Below are 10,067 nucleotides of genomic sequence, written 5' to 3'. Positions count from 1 at the left end.
CCGTTACAAGGCTGGTTCATGTACAATTCACAGTGAGGGAGGGATGGACCCTGCGTAATAAACTCACACTGATCAGGCTTCTGATTAAGGCAAGATGGTATGATCCAGGGGCGCAAGGCTGCAGAGCTGGGGAAATTGGGAGTCTCTCTATCTACCATTAGTGTTATGAGTGTCTGGGAGAAGCATTCATGCAACTCAGCTGGATGTGTCCCTACCTGTGGATGTCTGTGTAAGTGCAATGTCTGCCAGAGATTCACAGCTCCTCACAGCATCATAGTGTGAGAGGGAGCTCAGGGGTCCCACTGTTCAGGTTGCATCCCATAGATCCCATCACAGACTTTCAACAACCACAGCAGATGTTCACTGAAACAGTGAGAGAGATGGCAAAATAGTGATCTCCAGTGCCTGCAGACATCAAATTATCAGGAATTCTGTGCACAGAGAGGACCCTGCAAGTGGAAAATGCCTTTGGAAAAGACCCTTCTGTCCCCAGCTGTGGTCGTACAGTGCTTAGTGCTCTGCGTGGCCTCAAGAGCCATGGATGCAAGTTGAGTTATGGCGACCTTTCCTTGTCTCCACATTTCTTAGGTGCCTCCTTCCAACACTTGTCAGAAAAAATGACCGGTTTCTTTTGGAAGCATTTGCATTGCAAGGCAGAGGCAGTCCTCTCTGTTTCCTCAAAAGATTGACCAAAAGGTGGGAGGAGGGACACATTTGGCAAGGCACTACTGGGTGCTGCATCTCTAACCTCCACTTTCCTGGCAGGTGCCTCTGGGACTTTTCTCCCAGCGGCTCCATTTTTCATCAGTGACAATCAAAAGGAAGATGACATGACATCTGTGTGCAGATATCCTCAGCGAATCACAAGGACGTGTGGCGCAGGCTCTTGTGTTGCAGCAATTGTAGTTGAAGCAACCACCATGCTAATGCCAGTCACAGCAGCCTTTTCATCAGCTCCAAGCTTGTGATCTGATTTTTTCCAATGTTTCTCCAAAGAAACCTTTTCCTTAGCAAGCAATTACTTGGATACCAAGGGAGGTCTCTTCTGTTTCCTGGAAAGAGACAGGAAAATGTGAGCAGAGGAGACAAAAGTCATAGAACAAGGCACCACTGGGAGTTGAACCCAGGATCTCCTGTTTATTAGACAGGTACTTTAGCCAGCTAAGCCATAGTGCCTGCCTCAAGAAAGTACTTGCAACTGTTCCATTTGATGGTCCAGGACAACACCTGCAAATTCCAAACTACAGACGTTCCCATTTCCTCAAGACTTGCAAGGAAGAACTGGCAGGCCAAGCCAGGATCTCCTGGTTACTAGGAAGTTACTTCAGCCAGCTCTTCCCAAAGATCACTATCCAGAGACCTTTAAACAGACACTGCAGATGTTCACCGACAAAGAGATGCCAAAATGGAGTTCTCCACTGCCTGCAGCCATCACGCTACCAGGAGTTCTGTGCACAGAGAGGCCCCTGCTGGTGGGAACAAGACACCACTGGGAGGCAGAGACTCTTCTGACACCAGCCGTTCTCATATACTGTTTAGCACTTTGTGTTGTGGCTTCAGCATCCAGAGATGCCAGTTCAGTTAGGGGACATTTTTCCTATCTCCACATTTGTCTAATGGCTCCTTTCAACTCTTGTCACCAAAAAGACCTGTTTCTTTTGCAAGCAATGTACAGCTAAACAAAGGCAGTCTTCTCCATTTCCTCAAAAATCACCAAGCTGTGGGGAGAGGAGACACATTCAGCCAAGCTGGATGCTGAATCTCCTCTTTCTTCAGCAGGTGTCTCTGAAGGACACAAATCTCCACTGTGTAGAGGAAAAGAATAGGAGTTTATTACACACAGTGCTGGCGGAGTGGGCTTATTAGGCTCAGAGACACTATTAATTAATTAATTACAACAGAATATATAGATTTTCCATGGGTGGGGGAAAGTGATAGGCAGTTCCAAAACCTAGGATAGGTTTTGCAGCAAGACAAGATAGCACAGTAGCCAATGGTTAACAGGTCACATAATGTCTCTCCACCCATGGTCCTTGCTATGTTAACATCTATTATACTTTGATATTAATATGTTATTATATAAAATATATATGTTGAATTGGATTTGAGGTCCATATAGGAATGATAACTCTTTGATTGTCCAACAGGTACATTCCTAGGGGTTAAAGCAAAGAAAGAGTAAAATAAAATATACAAAGATTGTTTTCATGTTCAAGGTAGGCATTGGTCCCTGAAGGAGGCAGAAGATGCCATATCTTATACTGACGTGCCAACTTTTCATAACCTATGTCACTAGGGAAAATGTCTCTCAGAAGAGACTAAATACAATAGGAATAGGATTCTTTGCTCAATCTGCAATTTGAAGACACACCCACGTACTTAGTTCCAATACCTGGCAATTTGCTGACCAGGCTCAACATCCTCATAAGTATAAGTTCTGTTTACCCAGCTTTCTCTTACGATCACTATGTGCTAGGCCTCCTGTCCCCTGACTATGCCCATGATTTGGTCTGAAAAGAGCTGGCATGCTTATAACGAACATGTTATATAAATGCACATGGATTTTAACCTTCACATACAGTAATGTCAAAGTTCTGGTTCAGGCTCACAGTGATGGAATAACTGCAGGTTCAAATCAAGTCTCGGGAGTCCATCCACAGCAAGAGAATACCCAGTCCCACAGGGAGCTTCAGTTTGTAGCAAAGTCCTCCAGAGGTGTAAAAGAGAGTGGACTGAGAGAGGCATCAGCCTTTATAGTCTCTGCCATGTGGTCTTTGCTTTTTGTCCCATGACATCCCATCCAGCATGGGCAGCAGAAAACTCCAGTTCTCTCCAGTAGGTCCCTCGGCAGACCTGCTGAGTCACAAGGCGTATCTGGGTTTCTCAGTGGGTCGATTGTCTGAAACTTTACCGGCCATCAAGGCCAGGCTAGCAGAACTGACACCAACTTGTCCGGGTGTTCCCTGCAGTTGGTAGAACAAAGTCAAACACAAAGGGCATAGAGCCAATATTAATAACGTCAACTACAAAACTGATACACAACCAGAGATAGCATCATTATAATCAGCCAGTCAGAACCTCTCCATGGACCCTTTACACGACAAACTTTCTTAAGAATAATAACAAATATAGGAACACAGTGGTTGCAATGGTGATCTATACAGTTACAAACATGTCACAACGTCACAGGAGCTGACATTTGTGGCACTGTGAGACTGATAGTGGAAAACTGCCTCCAGTCTGTGTGTCCCCATTTGAAAAAGATGTCGTAATTGAGCTGTGCAGCAAAGAGCCACCTAATGTTCTGAGGGGCTTAAGAAAATGCTCTAGGAGCTATTGGTAGAGCCCAACTGTTTAGCTGATCAAAAGAAGATTGAGATTTCACTGAAGTGTTGAAGTGCCTTAATGGAGAGAAAAGATTGGTATTAAAGGGTCTCTTTAATCGAGCAGAGAAAGGCATAACAAGACCAAATGGCTGAAGGTGAAAAGGACAATTCATATTACAACTAAGGGTACAAAAATCTGAATAAAGAGGATGATTCACCACAGGGAATGTCTACTAAGGAAGTGGTGGATTCTCCATCTCCTGAGGTCATCCACACACAAGATGCCTTTCTGGAATGTACGGTGTCTCCAGTTAGCTCTTTGAGTCATACAGGAGGCCTGTGATACTTAGGGGTCAGATTAGATGCCTGAATGGTCTCTTTCTGGCCATAGTCGACTAATTCTGAAAACTGAGGTAGCATTGGGGAGCAGCGGTGGAGTGTTTCTGTCCAGCCGGCTTGCTGCCTAGAACGAATCGCCCTTGAGTAAGACCCACAGGGAGTAGCCTTCACAACCTGCAAAGCACACACCTGCAATAGGGGCAGTGGGACATTGGCACAGCAAGAGGAAAAGTGACATCACAAAGGCCTTGCAGGCAGGACCTCAGCCTATTGGTCGGAGGTGGTGACCTCACAGAGAGATGCTGACACTCAGGGAGGCAGACAGGGCGAGGGGCCAGTGTCCCAGAGACCCCCTGTGGCTTTGCTCAGCAGTCCTCTCCAGTCTCTCTTTGAGGACTGAGAGGATCTGTTCATCGGACGTGAGCGCCAGGAGGAACCCTTGGAGTTCTTCCTCTTTAGTGATTACTAGAAAACAGCCGTCCCGTTTAGTATTCCTGGAGGGAAGGGATGTCATGGGTGTCACAGTTCGATGTTGGTGGCCCCATGAAGGGGGAAACCTGCCCTGCTCTGTGTTCGCAGGGCCGGAGAGCACATTGCATCAAACATCACTCCATGCTTACAGAGCCACACAGCCCAGCTGTCAGAACTTCCTGGAGATAGAAATGGGAGGTCCAGCCTGCAGCAGTGAGTCACAGCAGGTGAGTTCACTGGTGGCATTGTGATATTAAGGAGGCTGGGTTATGGTGATTTAATGACCAGCAGAGCTTGCACTACACCACACAAGTTTGCTGCAAAAGCTCAGCTCCTATCGAAGTGTGAATATTTTATTTTGCCACCAAAACAGGCAGTTTTGTCACAGACGTGGCATTGCAGTGTGCACCAGCCACACCAAGCTGTCGACCAGGAGCAGTGTTCTTCACACACCTGAGCAAATATATATTTCTGCTGAAACAACTTGGTAGCAGACTCTGGCCAAAGATTCACTCACACACACACAGCTTGTAAGGAAAACGTCACCTTGCCCTCTGCTTTGCAGAATCCAAACACAAGGAAAGCTTGTCAGTCCTGTGGAGATGGCAGGGAGTCAGTGGGCAGACATTGAACTACACCCAGGCAAAGACACTGCTAATGGCTAAAGCACTGCCTTGTAAACAGGAAACAAAAGATCCTGTCCCACTCCTACAGCAGCATTTGTTAAATCATTGGCATTGTCAGGAGAGACAAGATCTAGAGCTAGAGGTCTTTGTAATCTAGCCTAGTGGTTTTTCTCATGGTTTTAATTGACATCCATGGCACTCATGATAGCACTGAAAGTTCGCAGGAGCAGCTGAGTGCATCAGCACCACACTCCGTAGTAGAGACACCTCCCCTCTGGGGACAGGGGCAGGTCTGGTTTCTCAGCACCAGCGCTCACAGGTTGCCAGAACCCGCAGAGGCCAGCTCATTTGCATCTGGGATGAGTCCTGCTTTGTGCACCGTGTCTGAGAATGAAAATCCTAAACCACCCTTTGAAAATGACAGCAGCAGCAGGATGTGCCATTGTCTCCCATCCGCAAAAGCATGACAGAGACTCAATGGAGAATTTCTCAGCCGTAGGCCCATGTACTTCACTGCAGTTTTACCATTTCCACTTGCTAACTCCTCCTATCTGCCCATAGCCCAGGTAGTCCTGCCCGCTGCTGCTCCGTCGTCGAGTCAAACATGGTAACACCCAGCAGGGGAACAGAGGCTGGACAGGGCAGCCCAGTGTTTTTAACACTTTACAACTTAAATCACCCTTCAACGGTGTCACTGACCATAACGTTGCTCAGCCTTTTTATAGGTTCCTGGGCAAACTAAACATTCTTCAAACACAAGAGGAGTGCAGAGAATTAATAAAATGTTCAGAGTCATCCCACACAAAAGAATCATACAGGTGTTATATTGGTCTTCATCATGCGGTCTGCCTTTCCTCCGTCCACAAAGGTTTGGATTTTTGTAAAGAAACTCTCTTCCCCAGGAGAGACTGAAACCAAGGCTGCCAGACAAACACCTTTAAGAGAGGCGTAAACCGTCAAAATGATTCTCCTTCAGTTCAGTGACAGCCTGAAATGTTACTAATCTGCAGACAGAGGTCGAAAGCAATGCGCATGTCCCTGTAGTTGGCAGGAATGGAACAAACATCCCCAGGTCTGAAGAGATGTTTAGTTTTATCCTGCAAACGAAGTCTAAAGGGAAGGAAGGTGCTATATATAAAGAGGAAACACAAAACAATTATCATAATGTGCCCATAGTTGTAATTGCAAAAATATTTCTATATCTAATAGCATCAGTGTCTTATTTTCATGCCTACATATTTAATTGTTAATTTTGACCAAGAAATTTAAAATTGATAAATAAATCATCACCTTGCCATAAGACTTGATATCATGTCCTTGCCACAGGTTCAGGTACTGACAACAGTGGCTGCCTTTAGCCATAAAGGCTTCACCAGCAATACACTGATCCCTGTGAAATCATTCCCGCTGTGGAGCCCATCGCCCATTCCTGGCGTTGGGGCCACCGCTGCAAAGATGTCCATTTCCTCCTCACTTCATAGACACACTTTGCACAGATCCATGAACAGCAAAACTCCTGTGTCTCTTGTTTGAGCCAGGGTATCTGACCCACTGAAACCTTCTTCCTGCAATGGCAAAGGTCAGGCAGACGGGACGAGGCCACCTTAACTCCTCTGGATAGTGAGAGATATTGGATCAGCTTCCTTTCTTTATTGCTGTTGTTAGTCCATGAAACATCAGGGATGGATGCAAGGCTGGAGTTCATGCACCAACTCTGAAACATTCAGTCCCAGAGAAATCCTGACCGTTACTGGCATGATCTGGTGATTCAGCTGAACGACGTAACCTGAATTGTCAGTGTGGCACTCAACAACACTCATAGCAATGTCAGCAGTCTGTCAAACAGCTCCTAACGTGCTCCAGCCAGAAGGGAAATGGGCAGGAACTCTTGTTGTTCAGCTATGACTAGTTCACTGTCAAATAAACAGAGCAACAACACAGAGGCTTATCTGATAATTTGAAAGTGACACCCAGGAGAACAGAACTGTCTGTGGTGAAGCACCTATACATCGGCGGAAGTTGCAGGTGAGTGGTTAAGGTTGAGATGGCATCAGAAATCCATTGGGTCTCCCAGGCAAGTTTGAATCCTGCCACCACGTAATGCATCTGTGTATTGTCACTGCTCTAGTGCCTGTGGAGCATCCACAGCTGTAGAATCTGGTCTCATACGTTGCATACTATTGCTCTAGCACTGTGGAGTGGAAGAACAGTAGTGAGTGGAGGCTTTCATCCCAGTAATAGCTACATTGACAGAATAATCTTTTCCTTCATTTAGTGTCATTCAACTGCTATTAGTGCAGCTTAATTATACTGATTCCAGGGTTTTTCACACCTGAAAGACGTACTCTTAGAGGGGTTGTCCCATCAAGGCCCCTTCCTGGTCCTTCAAAGGTCTTCAGAGGCACAGCAGCATCTGCAGTTCAAGAGGTGCAAACAACTCAATGTTTATTGGGGTAAACTCAGCAAGCAATGATTCAATTTTCTTCCCTTTGCACGTCCCTTCCTAGCTCTGACACCACAGAGGCTTCTGTCTGTGTCCCTCTTCTATTCTCCTTAGCAAACAGCAACTCCCACCCCTACCTCATTCCATTCCCTTACTACTCTCTGATTGACTGCAAACTATATAGTAAAACTGGAGTTCCATAATAGCTATGTCTTTTAACCAATCATTTTACTGAAAGTCAACTAACCAATCCTTAACATATTGTAAATATGATTATCTAACCAGTTATACCCCACCACTTTAAATTGCTTTACACCCAACAAATTAATTATCCAGACAGAAACAATCACAGAACCAGACACAGAGATTATGTACAGAGCCGCTAAGAGGGAAAGTGGAGGCTCACAGTGAGGAACAACAAAGAAATGAGGATTGTGTCCAGCTATTGATAAGTGAGTTGCCGCCAGATATGAGTGCCATCATAGATATTAAATACTGGTTGCTTATCCGTCTGTCCCCAGGGCAGATTTTGAGGGTCTCAGATGCTGTGCACCCATCTTTTGTTTGCTAAAATAAAGCAGAGATTCCAACATCGCAGAGAATTCATGAACTCCAGGAAACGTGTAACTTGTGTCCGTGAGTGTGTCTAAAATCAGCTGTGCTGGAGAAGGGTCTAGGAGTTGAACGAGATGTGCCATCTTGGCCTCCCTAAAGAGTGTCACTAAATATTAATGAAAACTAGGTTGATAAGTCACATTCTTTAGAAGAGATTGTGAGGACTGGGTCCAAAGTGCTGCTCTTAAGACTCTTTCTTTCTCTTAAAAGTTCTGGTTTTGCTAGAGACGGTTTCAGTCCCATCCCTGACATACATGACCATTTTCTTTATCTGGAGAAAATGGCCTCACTCTAACTTCCTTGCAAACAATAGAGCACCATTTGTTTAGCTTTTCTATTCCAGTAGTTGTAGAGACGTTCAAACTAGGGGAAACAGAGCCTTTTCTCTCGACTGTTGATCAATTTTGTCTTCCTTCATTCCAAGCCATTTTCTCTGATACATCCATATTTCAGACTTTTGTTCAGCGTTCTTTACATGTGTAAGAGAACTTAGGGTCAATATTTAATTTGTCTATACAACTGTACTTGAAGTGAAACACACATTTTTGATATTCTTGCAGGAGAGAGTTTTGCTTTCTGACCTGAATTGAATAGGCTACCTAAGGGGACACACTACATCCCCTTCTTGCCTCATCCGAAACACATATCTTGATGTCCTCTTTTTTCCTTGCCCTTTTAGTAAATTTGTACTCTCGTAGTAGAACTCATAAAACTAATTAAAATCTCAGCAGGTCAAGTAATGGCTCTGGAAAACGTGCCCATTTTCTTTTAATTTGGTGACACACGTCCAGGCAAGGACTTGGATAGCAGTGCCTGACTAGAATCTAGCATTGTGAGCTAGAATTTCATTTAAAAGAGTCATTTTTCATACAGCTATTAGATCAAACATCGGATTTCATTTTTATATACATTTTGAGCATCTATTAAGGATAAACTGAACAAAAATACCACTTCTTTCCTCAACATCTGCATCATGAAGGGGAGTATTCCGAATAGGGGAAAGATCTTCTGTAAGTAAGGTTATAAAAGGTTTCGTGAAATCCAAATACATGGGTATTTTGGCAATAAAAATCACTTAATGGAATTCTTCCAAGTCAGAACATCTGAGAAAATACTGATGTAACACTGAATCCCACACGTAATACATGCACCTCCTTCTGTTAGTTAAAGCTCTGCTGTTGTCTACCATTTCCGAATGGAGATTAAAAATCACTGCTGTTTCTTTTGTTAGCCTGTGCAGGTAATTGGAGAGTTCTCCACTGCTGATATGAGTCCGCACCTGAACTTTCTCCTGTCATCATGGAGGGGTGGGAAAGAAGCTGAAGTGACAAATGAGGACTTTTAGGAAATGGTCATTTGTCTTCACCTCCAATAAATCTGAGCTGTTCACATGCCTAACTGAAATCCAAGATCCAATTGGGCAGCAAACAGCCTTCAGGAAGAGAAACCCACATCACAGAGAAAGACAAACAAACACAAACAAAAAGAAAGAGAAATCATGAGCAGGGTTACATCTGATTAGTTGTAGAATCAGGATACATTCTCCTGTCACATTCTCCAGTCCATTCAAAGTGTTTACTCAGCACTCTCATTAGTCAGTTATGTTATTTACAAATTAGTATCCTGAGATCCAATGTGTGACAAAGAATCCTCTGTTGTGAAGTGGCTTTACCAACAGATGTCAGTCCGCCCACTAATAATCACACTATGTTTAAGATCCATTATATGTCCCCTTCCAGGTTTTTGACACTTTCAGCTCCAGTCATGAAAGAGGTCCTAGATATAGGAGGAAAGAAATCAAAGCATCATCTCCATAAAATAGATAAAGCAGGAACTCTTCCCACATGACATTCCAGAAGTGGAGGGATAGGAATGTGATGAAAAGAAATCCCAAAGCATGAGAAGCCAAATGTACAGTTCGAGATGATGGGGAATATAAATCTCTGAACCACCCCATTCTTCCAATGTCGTTGAGGCTGAAATGACACTCTTTTCCCCTGCCCTCTTATTTAACTATAACATGAAAATTCTAGCTGTAACTGCTCTTCAGCACAACCCAGATAACGGAGAATAACTGGGGCAAGGATAATCTGTATCATCATGCATCAATAACTTTTCGCATATAGCAATGGTATAAATGTGACGCTCCCTGGTCTTCATAAGGAAGGCACACTCCAGCATTCTGTGGGATACCTGAGTTGAGGTAGTGACAATGGCCCACTCCCAAAAGGAAACGCAATCATAAAA

At 44.3% G+C, this 10,067-nt stretch overlaps 1 non-coding gene across 1 annotated transcript; it reads right to left on the bottom strand.

The window, feature by feature from the left end:
• Nucleotides 1-1,102: 1,102 nt before the first annotated feature.
• On the bottom strand, nt 1,103-1,176 carry TRNAI-AAU. The gene has a single exon. It is a non-coding gene; the product is annotated as a tRNA-Ile (tRNA).
• Between the last annotated feature and the right edge of the window lie 8,891 nt (nt 1,177-10,067).

This window comes from Mauremys reevesii, linkage group 14 (genome assembly GCF_016161935.1).
Source record: "Mauremys reevesii isolate NIE-2019 linkage group 14, ASM1616193v1, whole genome shotgun sequence".
Classification (NCBI taxonomy): domain Eukaryota; kingdom Metazoa; phylum Chordata; order Testudines; family Geoemydidae; genus Mauremys; species Mauremys reevesii.
Note: the sequence above shows the minus strand (reverse complement) of the source record. Positions and strands in the feature narration are given on the sequence as shown.